The 12,959-nt window shown below is 53.4% G+C and overlaps 1 pseudogene; it reads left to right on the plus strand.

Annotated features, from left to right (window-relative positions):
- Positions 1-2,860: 2,860 nt before the first annotated feature.
- Positions 2,861-7,118, plus strand: LOC125700227 (protocadherin beta-15-like; annotated as a pseudogene).
- The last annotated feature ends 5,841 nt before the right edge of the window (positions 7,119-12,959 follow it).

A 12,959-nucleotide genomic window follows, 5' to 3' on the forward strand; every position in this document is an offset into this window, starting at 1 on the left:
TTTCCAACAGAATGATTTAAACTGCACTGGAACAGAAAGAAGCTCCTGAACACCTGCACTACACTGATGGCATCATTGAGAGGGACAAAAGAGCAGAGGAAGGTTTTGAGAAACGTAGGAAAAGAATCCAAATTTTTCTGTAAGCCATTTGTTCCCTGCGTAGGAGATCCATTTCTTGAGGAAAAAAAAGGCAAGATGGACATCATCTGATCAACAAAACAAAAGCTGTGTTTCCACCAACCGGCAAAAAAGAAACACAAGCTTTCTTAAAAGTTTCCATTTTCTCAAGAGTGCACATTCTGCATTTCAGTCTGATTGCAAGTCCTCTCTGTCAGCTGACCCAGAAGAAGGATGACTTCAAATCGGGGTCTGAGCAATGACAAACCTCTGAGCAAATGAAACAGGGAGGTGGTTCATGGGCCAGGACAAGGCATAAAAACAAGTACACTGTACTGCAGATAAGGAAAAAAGCCCAGCCTGAAGAATCTGGCAGAAAGCTCTGTGGGAGGCTCGAGGTCATCCTTTTTCTTTTTGTATACCCTTAGGCTCTGGGATACTGAGGATCAGAGGCCTGCTACACTCCAGCTGAAAAAGAGATATTGGCAGCACATGGAGGAGTTCAAGTTCCATTATATGAAGAGAGCAACAGAGGTAAAGAAGAGCAACAGCAGGTTGCTGGTAAAAAAGAAGGGAAACTGGCTCACCCCTTCTAGTGACTGGTGATGACTCAAAGGGGCTCAATCTGTGTCTAAAGAGATGCTACTCCCCTGTCTGCAACCCCTTACGTGAGGGGGAGGAGGGGGCAAGGAGAGGCTCCACTCCTTCCAGTCCCTCAGGTACATTGCTTGCCCCTAGGATCCAGAGTTAGCGATGCCTTCTCACCTGGTGCTCAGCCACTGGGTCAGGCTGTGACCTGGTAATTCCACTGCAAGCTGTATTCCCAGTTATGTCTGCTTGGCCTATGACAGTTTTCACTGGACCTTTCTGTGTTGCTGATGTCAGTAGTGACAAGAGAGATGGTAACAATCCCAAATGGATGGATGGGTGGACAGATGCATGCAGTGCATGAGAGGAAGGGAAAGACAGAAACTGACTTAATCTGTGATACTGTTTTTGGATTATCATGCATCCAGACAAAACTGATTTAAGAGGAAAGCGCAACAGTGGCTGCATCTGAGTGAGTCTGGGGACCTGCCTTTGCAATAACAAGAAGAAGCTCCCACGCCTGGTAAAGCTGGAGAAGTACTCCATCCTGCATTTCATGTGGTGTCAATAAGGATGCACCGAGAGGACTACAAAACATCAAGAGAACTCATATAACATTGAGGAAGGCAGCACGTCTTAAAGCCCATCTGAAGTTCCTGTATCCCAATGCATGCATCATGGGAAATAAGCCAGAGCTGGAAACCACAGCATTGAAAATTACAACAAATCAACCTATTTGTTCTCATGGAAATGGGGTGAGAAGACTCACACAACTGGAACACTACAATTAAGAGCCACAAGCTGTTTACAAGAGTTAGACAGAAAAGGATGGTCAAGGGTCTTAGCCATTAGGAAGAGCTGGGAAACTCCAGACCCAGGAGCCTCATGGCTGTTCCAGGGAAGATCAGGGAACACATCCTCTCAGAAGCCATGTTGAGACATTTGCAGGAAAAGAAGGTGATCTGACACAGCCAGCGTTGCTTCAACAAGGGCAGATCCTGTCTGAGCAATCTGGTGTCCTTCTATGGTGGAGTAACAGCAGCATTGGACAAATGAAGAGTGAGTGCTGTCATGCAGTTGGATTTGCGCAGGGCTTTTGACATGGTCCCACACAACCTCCTTACGGGTGAGTTGGAGAGGTATGGATCTGAAGGCTGGGCTGTTCAGTGCATACGGAATTGGTTGGATGCTCACAGCGATAGAATCGTGGTCAAGAGCGTGATGTCCGGGTGGAAAGCAGTGATGAGTGGTGTCCCCCTAGAGGTCTGTGTGGGGACCGGCGCTTTTCAACATCTCGATCAATGGATTGAGAGAGCGGGATCAAGTGCACCCTCAGCCGTTTTGCAGATGACACTTGTGTGCGTAGTGCAGTTGATGCAAGAGATGGTGGGGATGCTCTCCAGAGGACCTGGAACAGCTTGAGAAGCGAGTCCATGGGAATTGAATGAGGTTCAACACGTCCACGAGGTGGCCTTGGACTTGGGTCAGGTCCTTTCCGAGTGTGATTACAGTCTGGGAGAAAACTGACTGAGAGCAGCCCTGTGGAGAAGGACTTGAAGTTTCACGTGCAGAAGGAGACGAGCCAGACATGCATGCTTGCAGCAGAGATGAGCAACTGTACTGTGGTCTCCATGAAAAGAGAGGTGGCTAGCAGGGTGAGGGAGGTGATTGTCCTCCTCTGCTTTGCTCTTATGAGGACCCACCTGGAATATTTTGTCCCGGTTGGTGCCCACCAACACTGGCATGGAACGATTGGAACAAAAGCAGAGAAGGTATGAAGATGATCAGAAAATCAGAGCACCTCTATGAATCTATGAATCAATCTCCCCCTGCTCAGGATGCCTTGACGAGGAGATCCTTGCTTCTTGACATGGCTTAGGCAAGGGAATCACTGATGCCAGGGTTGCAGCAAAGTGTACAGCCCCTTCGGTGTCCTAGGAGATCTGAGAGCATTGTTGTGTGATACCACACTTCAGAATAGGTGCAAGGTAGGACATGTTTGTCGTGTCTTGGAAGAAAGCTGACTTTCAAACAGGAAAGCATTAGAAGCCTGGAACCATAAGGTGTGCTGATATACACACTGTGAAGAAAACAGGATCAGCGTTCTGTCCTGGAAGAGTATTATGACTTCAGCATGACAGCATGGTGGAGTGATGGTGAATCATTTGCCTACAGCACAATTCCGTGTAAGCTCTCTGGCAGGAATTCTCCCATTCAGTACCACTCTGTGTCAGGACTGCTCTTGTTGTTAATTACCATAAGGGATTAAAAGAAAAAGAAAAGAAAGAAAAAAGAAAATGAGGAAAGTACGATAATGAACTGAATAGCAGTGAGAAAATACTTTGCAAAGACCAAACAGAAAGGAGGAAATGAATTCGCCGTGGAGACCTGAGAAGTGATACCCAGAGCAGCAGTGCGTGTGAGGGCAACAAGCCTGCTGCCAAACGCGGCGAGTATTTCCATTGAGATTTGGGATCGCGTGTGCGAGGGGAAAGGAGATTCGAACCGGGAACTGGTGGGAAGGCGGAGAAGGAGCAATTCGGCGTCGCGCCGCTGGGTGGGGATGTTGTCCACGGAGCGGCAGCTCCCTGTGGCCGCAGCGCGCTTTCAGGCGCAGGCGCGCAGAAGAGCCGTGCGAGCCGCTCGGGAAGGGCGGCGGGGCACGGAGCCGGGCGCTCGGGGGCTTGGGGGCCGAGGCGCTGTGAAAGTGCGGCGGCTTGGGGTCGGCGAGCGGCAGCGCGGCGCGTCGGGGCCGGCGAGCAAGGCGGCGAGGCATGGAGGGCGCCGGGAAAGGCCGGCCGTGGCGGAGAGGGACGGCGAGCGGGAGCCGGAGCGGCGGCGGCGGCCAGAGGCGAGTGGTGCTGTGGCTCGTGTGCGTTTGCGTGTGGGAGAGCGGGGCCGAAACGCTGCGCTATTCCGTGTGGGAGGAAACGGCGAGGGACTCGTGGGTGGGCAACGTCGCCCGGGACCTGGGGCTTTCTCCGAGCCAGCTGGCGGCCCGCAAGGCGCGCGTGGTGTCCGAGGGGAGCGAGCAGCATTTCCGCCTCGATCCGCACAGCGGCGTCCTGACGGTCACGGAGACGCTGGACCGAGAGCGGATCTGTCCGCACAGCGAGAGCTGCGCGCTCCTCTTTAAGCTTTTCTTTGAGAACCCGGTGCAGCTGATCCGCGGGGAGGTAGAGCTTCGCGACGTGAACGACAATTCCCCCGTGTTCCCGCAGAAGGAGGTGGTTCTGGAGATACCCGAAACGGCATCTCTTGGGTCTCGATTCCCTCTAGAAGCAGCGCGGGATAAGGACGTGGGGCTGAACAGCTTGCAGAATTACAGTCTATCCCCGAATTCGCATTTCTCCCTTGCAGTCGAGAAAGGAGAAAGTGGAGTGAAATACACAGAGCTCGTCCTTGAGAAGCCTTTGGACCGCGAGGAGCAGCAGGAGCTGCATTTGGTGCTCACGGCTACGGACGGGGGCTCGCCGCCCAGGTCGGGCACGGCTGAGGTGCGGGTGGTGGTGCTGGATATCAACGACAACATGCCGGTGTTCTCGCGGGAGGTGTACGAGGTGCGCGTGGCCGAGAACAGCCCCCCGGGGCAGCTGGTGGTGCGGGTGTCGGCCGCGGATCCCGACGAAGGAACCAACGGCAGAGTGCGGTACGCCTTCACCCAGGCATTGGAGGGATCCCGAGAGCCCTTTAATCTGAATCCGGAGACCGGGGAGATTCGGGTCTCGGGTAATGTGGATTTTGAAGAAGCAAAGACTCACCAGCTCGTGGTGAGAGCCAGCGACGGCGGGGGTTTCTATGCTTACACCAAAGTGCACGTGGAGGTGCTGGACGAGAACGACAACGCGCCGGAGATCGAGCTGAGCTCGGTGAGCGCGTCGATCCCCGAGGACGCCCCGCCGCGCACCGTGGTGGCCCTGCTGAGCGTGCGGGACCGCGACTCCGGCGACAACGGGCGGACGGAGTGCGCCGTCGAGGGCGACGTGCCGTTCAGCCTGACGGCCGCGTTCGCCGACCACTACGAGCTGCGCACCAGCGCGGCCCTGGACAGGGAGACGGCGGCCGAGTACAACGTGAGCATCGTGGCGACGGACCAGGGCCGGGCGCGGCTGAGCGCTCGCGAGAGCGTGCGGGTGCGGGTCGGCGACGTGAACGACAACGCGCCTCGCTTCACGCAGGCGGCGTACAGCATGTGGGTGAGCGAGAACGAGGCGGGCGCGGTGCGGATCGGCAGCGTGAAGGCGACGGACGCGGACGCGGGCGCGAACGGGCGCGTGAGGTACGCGCTGGTGCGGGAGGAGGGCGAGGAGCGGCCCGCCGTGTCGGTGGACGGCGAGAGCGGGGCCGTGTCCGTGGTGCGGCCGCTGGACTACGAGCAGGTGCGCGCCGTGGAGGTGACGGTGGTCGCCGCCGACGGGGGCTCGCCGCCGCGGAGCGCCACGGCGCTGGTGCGGGTGCTGGTGCGGGACGAGAACGACAACGCGCCCGTGGTGCTGCACCCGCCGGCCGACGGCGGCGCGGCGCTGGGCGAGCTGGTGCCGCGGCGGGCGCGGGCGGGCTACCTGGTGGCCAAGGTGGTGGCGGTGGACGCGGACACGGGGCAGAACGCGTGGCTGTGCTACGAGCTGGCCAAGGCGACGGAGCCGGGGCTGTTCCGCGTGGGGCTGCACAGCGGCGAGGTGCGCACGGCGCGGGCCGTGGGCGAGCGCGACGCGGCCCGGCACAGGCTGGTTGTGCTGGTGCGGGACCGCGGGCGGCCGCCGCGCTCCGCCAGCGCCACGCTGGCCGTCGCCCTGGCCGACGGCTTCTCCGAAGGCCGCCTGCGGGCGAGCGAAGAGGCGCCGGCCGCCGAGCCCGACGGCCGCCTCACCCTGTACCTCAGCGTCTGCTTGGCCTGCGTGTCCGCGCTCTTCGTGGCCGGCGCGGCGGCCGCCGTGGCCGCCCATGTGCGGCGGGCCCGGCGGGGCGAGCCGGGGACCTTGCCCGCCTTCCCGCGCTCCGCCGCCGACAGCGGCGCCGGCTCCCTGCCCCGCAGCTACGTCTACGACGTCCGCCTCGCCGCCGGCACCGTCGACAGCGAGTTCCGCTTCCTCGGGCCGCTCTTGCCCTGCTTCCCCGCCGGGCTGCCGCACGGCGCGGCCGAGCGGCGGAGCTCGCTGTGCTCGGCCGGCCTCGGCCAAGAAGAAGGCGACTGGGCCGTGCAGGTGAGGGAGCGGAGCCCCGCGCGGGGGCCGAGGGGGAGCGCGGGGGCAGCGCGGTGCGGGGCGCGGAGGGAGGCGGGGACGGAGGCTGCGAGGGAGGGTTCGGCCCCGAGTGCGGCTGTGCGACGGCGGGGAGCTGCGGCGAGGCCGTGGCGGTGATGGGTGGCGTCGCCTTTCTCCTGCACGGCATCGGCGACAGCATAACTGCTGTCACCTCGGTGTCTGTTTCCCCTCCGTTGCTGTCTGACTTCCCCCATCCCTTATCGTCTTTTTACCGATGGCTTTAAAGCACGGTATTTGTTATTTGTTCCTGAGGGAATCATTAATGTCTGCTCCCCTCTTCTGACCCAAAAAACGATTTCCAATTATGATTTTCTGAGATCGTTATGCAGGGCCTGCGTAGGGGTATAGGGCTTTAATAGTAGGGTTACAGGGTTTTAATGTTGTCTTTTCCGTGTCAGAGAGCTGTGTCCCCGCCCTCCTGTTTCTTTGCCTCTGGGCAGGGAAGAGTGGTGTCCCATTCACATCGGTTCAGATGAGCCTTCCCAGCTTCTCACTGACACTTGCTCGCCGTTAACGGCCCCATGTCAGCCCTGCACTGTGTTCTTTGCAGGGCCGAGCTCCCATCTCTGAAGGCACGGGTGCCAGGGCAGCAGAGGAGAATGCCAGTTTGGATCAAAGCCCCTGGCTCAGCCATCAGTAAGGGAGGAGAAGGAGAAGCATCTCGGTCCTCGTGGGTTGATCTCTTCCAATTGCAATGAAGGAGGCACCAACATTGTACCAAAAATCACCAGGGAAGCAGAGATGTGCTGTGTGAGAAGTCAAGGACAATCTCCTCTGATGCAGTACTTTATTCACGTGTTCATAATTAAATTCTTGTTTTGTTTGCAAGTGGATGCATGCTGGGATCACTGAGACGTGATATCTAATTGTGATAGTGCCATTGCTCCTAAGCATTAAGTGAAAAATGGGAAGAAAATTTTCTACTATTGAAGCTTTCATGTTCATACATCTGCTTTTATGCACTCTTCCTCTTTATTATTTTGTTTTGTTTTGCTTTGTTTGGTTGGTTTGGTTTGGTTCTTTTCAGAACATGAAGTGTAAATGAATGGTTCTGGAACATTTTGGGATTATGGAATATTAGATAATAGAAGATTCAAAGCAATGTGGAATTTCCCTTTGCTCATGTATTTCCTGGAGTTGAATGCCTGAATAAAGAGAAACCAATAAAGTCTGCTGAGAAGTCTGAAAGAGTCTGAGCTTCACTCTTATGTGCAAAGTTATTATTCTGTTGTAGAGATGCACTGAGGATCAGTGTTGCTCTTCAAGCCTTCTAGACCGGAAGCTGAAGGACAGCTTGAGGTCCCTGTGTCCGTGTGAAATGAGGGCAGTCATGGTGAGCAGTGTCTGGGGAAGCTCTTCTCATGCGGATCTGTTCCCTGCCACAGCGGTGCCAGCCATCAGGGTACAGGAAAAGAAGGGGACGGGTCCCCCTTCCTCTCTCTGAGGTCGTAGGGGCGAATCAGCAGCATTGGTAGGAGCATAAGGGCACAAATGGCAGGTGGTGCTGTAACTGCTGTGTGCCATGAATGAGGAGCTGCATTCCAACTGGATGTGCTGATGCTGGCTTACAGCTGGTTTTTGTAAGACGTTTCTGTGTTGCTGATTGTCCTGTTTGTTGTGTGAATGGAGCTGACTTGCTTTGTAGTGGCTGATATGATGGTTTGTTTGGCCTTTAGGAGGAAAAGCACGTTTAGAACAGTGACTAGTGAGTTGTTGCTGAGCAGTGCTGCACAGAGCCAGGGCCATTTCTGCTTTTCATTGTGCCCTGAGAGTGAGCGTGCTGGTAGTGCACAAGAAGCTGGTAGGGGGCAGAAGGAGGCCTGCTGGCCTGAACTGGCCAGAGAGATGTTCTCTGCCATGTGACATCACACAGAAGTCTAAAAGTGGGGAGATGTCAGGGTTGGGGACCAGCAAGTGCTTGTGAACCGGGTGGGCATTGGTCAGCAGGTGGTGGCATACAAGCAGTATTTGCCTGTGTTGCTGTGGTGGCGGGGAAGGACACTGAGAGGAGCAGGAAAACCAACCTTACGAACACATGGCTGAGAGGCTGGTGCAAATTAAAAATTTGGGGTTGTTTGGTCATGGGGCGGTCTGCTTGGCACCTGGTATGAGGGCTGCCAATGGGTATCACCGATCCCAAAGGGGGACACGGGTTCTTGAACAGGAGTTGGTTGGACTTGTTCAGAAGGTTCAGATAGGCCCTGCAGTTTCTTCAGCCCTCCCTGCAGTGCCTGTGGTTGCTTTGAGTGCCAGTTGCTGTGGTGGCTCCAAGCCCTGCTATGTGCTCTGTGGCTGCTCCAACTGCTGCCACAGGCCTGTAGTTACTGCAACCCTGCTGTCTGCCCTGCAGTTGCTCCAGCTACTCCATCACAGCCTGTGGTTGCCTCAAATCCTGCTGCAGGCCCTGTCGTTTCATCAGTCCTCAAAACAGGCCACAGAGTCTCTGCATTCCTAGCAACAAACCCTGCTGCTTCTTCAACACCCGTGAGAGGCCTTGTGGTTGCTCCAGCACACGACACAGGCCCTGCAATTGCAGCACCTCTCAATGCTCTCTGTAGTTGCTCCAGCTCTCATTATTTGCCATGTGGTTTCAGCAACCCTGGCAAAAGCTGCTTTAGTTGCTCCAACTCATGTGACAGCCCTGAGGTTTTCCCTTCCCTGGGATAAATCCCGTGGCTGCTCCAACCCACTCAACACACTCTGTGGCTGCTCCAAGTCCCTTGACAAGCCCTACAGTTGCTGCAAGTCCTGCACGAGCCCTTGAAGTGATTCCCACTTCAAATCACGCCCTGTATTTTCTTCAGTCCCTGTGACAAGTCTTCTGGCTGAACCAGGGAACCATCTGTGTCAGTATCAGTTGCCCCTGTACGAGGCAGCACATCTGAAAGCCCATCTGAAGTTCCTGTATCCCAATGGAATACATCATCACTGGAAAGAAGCCAGAGCTGGAAAACACAACATAGAAAATTAGAAAAATATTGTGCATATGTTCTCATGGAAATGTGGTGAGAAGCTTCACACAACTGGAATACTGCGATGAAGAGATACATGCTGTTTACAAGAGTTATGCAGGGAAGGATGGGCGGGGGATTTGCCTTGTAAGAAGGCTTGCGAAATGACAGACCCACGAGCCTCGTGTCTGCGCCGGGGAAGATTGAGCCATAGATTCTTCTGGAAGCCATGTTAAGACACATGCAAGAAAAGGAGGGGATCCAACACAGCCAGTGTTGATTCAATGAGGGCAGATCCTGTCTGATCCACCTGGTGTGCTTCTATGGTGCAGGAACAGCATCACTAGACCAACAAAACGTAACGTAAGTGGAGTCATCGACATGGACCTGTGCAAGGCCTTTGACATGGTCCCACACAACATCTTCATCTGTAAGTTAAAGAGAGATGTGTATGAGTGGTGGACTGTTCCGTGGAGAAGGTTGAATGCTTACAGACATAGGATTGTTGTCAAGAGCTCCATGTCAGGTGGAGGTCAGTGACAAGTGGTGTCCCCTGGGGTCTGTGTTGGAACCAGTGCTCCTCAACATCCTTGTCAGTGGATCTAGACAGTGGGATAGCATTTATTTCAGTGGTGCAGTTGATACAATAGAAGGAAGGGTTGCCTCCAAAGGGATCTGGACAAGCTTGAACAGCGAGCCCTTGTGAGTTGAATGTACTTCTGTGGTGCAGGAACAGCATCATGAGACAAAGGAAGCGTAAGTGCTGTCATCCCTGTGGACGTGTGCAAGGCCTTTGACATGGTCCTCTACCACATCCTTCTCTCCAAACTGGAAAGGTATGGATTTGTGTGGCGGACGATATGGTGGATAATGAATTGGTTGGAAAGCCATAGACAGAGGGTTGTGCTGAACAGCCCTGTGTCCAGGTGGAAGCCAGTGATGAGCAGTCGGTGTTGTGACCAGAGCTCTTCAGCATCTTCATCAGTGACATCAATGATGAGCTCAAGTGCATCCTGAGCGAGTTTGCCGATGGCCCCAAGCTGAGCGGTGAGGTTGACACATTAGAAGGAAGTGACACCATCCAGAGGGACCTCAACAAACTTGAAGGGTGAGCCTGTGTGAACCTAATGAGGTTCAAGATTGCAAATTGCAAGGTTTGACACCTGCACTGGAGTAACCCTCAGATACGTATGCAGACTGGGAGAAGTGCAGCTGGTATGGATTGCCCCAGGGCTGGATACACGTCCCTGCCGTTTCCAACAGAATGATTTAAACTGCACTGGAACAGAAAGAAGCTCCTGAACACCTGCACTACATTGATGGCATCATTGAGAGGGACAAAAGAGCAGAGGAAGGTTTTGAGAAACGTAGGAAAAGAATCCAAATTCTTCTGTAAGCTGTTTGTTCCCTGCGTAGGAGATCCATTTCTTGAGGAAAAAAAAGGCAAGATGGACATCATCTGATCAACAAAACAAAAGCTGAGTTTCCACCAAAAAAAAAACACAAGCTTTCTTAAAAGTTTCCATTTTCTCAAGAGTGCACATTCTGCATTTCAGTCTGATTGCAAGTCCTCTCTGTCAGCTGACCCAGAAGAAGGATGACTTCAAATCGGGGTCTGAGCAATGACAAACCTCTGAGCAAATGAAACAGGGAGGTGGTTCATGGGCCAGGACAAGGCATAAAAACAAGTACACTGTACTGCAGATAAGGAAAAAAGCCCAGCCTGAAGAATCTGGCAGAAAGCTCTGTGGGAGGCTCGAGGTCATCCTTTTTCTTTTTGTATACCCTTAGGCTCTGGGATACTGAGGATCAGAGGCCTGCTACACTCCAGCTGAAAAAGAGATATTGGCAGCACATGGAGGAGTTCAAGTTCCATTATATGAAGAGAGCAACAGAGGTAAAGAAGAGCAACAGCAGGTTGCTGGTAAAAAAGAAGGGAAACTGGCTCACCCCTTCTAGTGACTGGTGATGACTCAAAGGGGCTCAATCTGTGTCTAAAGAGATGCTACTCCCCTGTCTGCAACCCCTTACATGAGGGGGAAGAGTGTGAGGAGGGGGCAAGGAGAGGCTCCACTCCTTCCAGTCCCTCAGGTACATTTCTTGCCCCTAGGATCCAGAGTTAGTGATGCCTTCTCACCTGGTGCTCAGCCACTGGGTCAGGCTGTGACCTGGTAATTCCACTGCAAGCTGTATTCCCAGTTATGTCTGCTTGGCCTATGACAGTTTTCACTGGACCTTTCTGTGTTGCTGATGTCAGTAGTGACAAGAGAGATGGTAACAATCCCAAATGGATGGATGGGTGGACAGATGCATGCAGTGCATGAGAGGAAGGGAAAGACAGAAACTGACTTAATCTGTGATACTGTTTTTGGATTATCATGCATCCAGACAAAACTGATTTAAGAGGAAAGCGCAACAGTGGCTGCATCTGAGTGAGTCTGGGGACCTGCCTTTGCAATAACAAGAAGAAGCTCCCACGCCTGGTAAAGCTGGAGAAGTACTCCATCCTGCATTTCATGTGGTGTCAATAAGGATGCACCGAGAGGACTACAAAACATCAAGAGAACTCAAATCCCTTGGGAGCACGATGAAGGGATTGGGAGCACTGGTAGCATTCTTCTCCCTCAGAGCTGTTTGACAGGAAGTAGGGAGAGTCCTCCAAAAGCTAATGCAGCTTGAAGCCCATCTGAAGTTGCTTTATCCCAGTGTGTCCATCATGGGAAATAAGGAGGAGCTGTAAATCCCAGCTGAGAAGGCTATAAAGCTAGTGGCTAATTGTTATCATAGAAACGTGCTGGGAAGGATCACACACCTTTTCCATGCAAGCTCTCTGGCACCAATTATCACACTCAGAAATGCTATGTGTCTATTCACCTCTCTTGTTAATTACTGTGCTAATTAAAAATAAGAGAAAAAGAAGAAAATACGACAACAGCACCAATGGAAATGACAAAATATTTTGCAAATGCCACACAGCACGGAGGAAAAAAGACTGCAGGGGAGACCTGAGAAGTGATACCCAGAGCAGAACTCTGTGAGCAGGCAGTAAGCCTGCTGCCAAACACGGCGAGTATTTCCATTTCACTTTCAGGCTCGTGTGTGCAAGAGGAAAGGAGATTCGAACCGGGAACTGAATATCCTGTATCCCAGTGCATGCATCATGGGAAATAAGCCAGAGCTGGAAACCACAGCATTGAAAATTACAACAAATCAACCTATTTGTTCTCGTGGAAATGGGGTGAGAAGATTCACACAACTGGAACACTACAATTAAGAACCACAAGCTGTTCACATGAGTTAGACAGAAAAGGATGGTCAAGGGTCTTAGCCATTAGGAAGAGCTGGCAAACTCCAGACCCAGGAGCCTCATGTCTGTTCCAGGGAAGATCAGGGAACACATCCTCTCAGAAGCCATGTTAAGACAAGAAAAGAAGGTGATCTGACACAGCCAGCGTTGCTTCAACAAGGGCAGATCCTGTCTGAGCAATCTGGTGTCCTTCTATGGTGGAGTAACAGCAGCATTGGACAAATGAAGAGTGAGTGCTGTCATGCAGTTGGACTTGCGCAGGGCTTTTGACATGGTCCCACACAACCTCCTTACGGGTGAGTTGGAGAGGTATGGATCTGAAGGCTGGGCTGTTCAGTGCATACGGAATTGGTTGGATGCTCACAGCGATAGAATCGTGGTCAAGAGCGTGATGTCCGGGTGGAAAGCAGTGATGAGTGGTGTCCCCCTAGAGGTCTGTGTGGGGACCGGCGCTCTTCAACATCTCGATCAATGGATTGAGAGAGCGGGATCAAGTGCACCCTCAGCCGTTTTGCAGATGACACTTGTGTGCGTAGTGCAGTTGATGCAAGAGATGGTGGGGATGCTCTCCAGAGGACCTGGAACAGCTTGAGAAGCAAGTCCATGGGAATTGAATGAGGTTCCACACGTCCACGTGGTGGCCTTGGACTTGGGTCAGGTCCTTTGCGAGTGTGATTACAGTCTGGGAGAAAACTGACTGAGAGCAGCCCTGTGGAGAAGGACTTGAAGTTT

This window comes from Lagopus muta, chromosome 14, assembly GCF_023343835.1.
Source record: "Lagopus muta isolate bLagMut1 chromosome 14, bLagMut1 primary, whole genome shotgun sequence".
Classification (NCBI taxonomy): Eukaryota; Metazoa; Chordata; class Aves; order Galliformes; family Phasianidae; genus Lagopus; species Lagopus muta.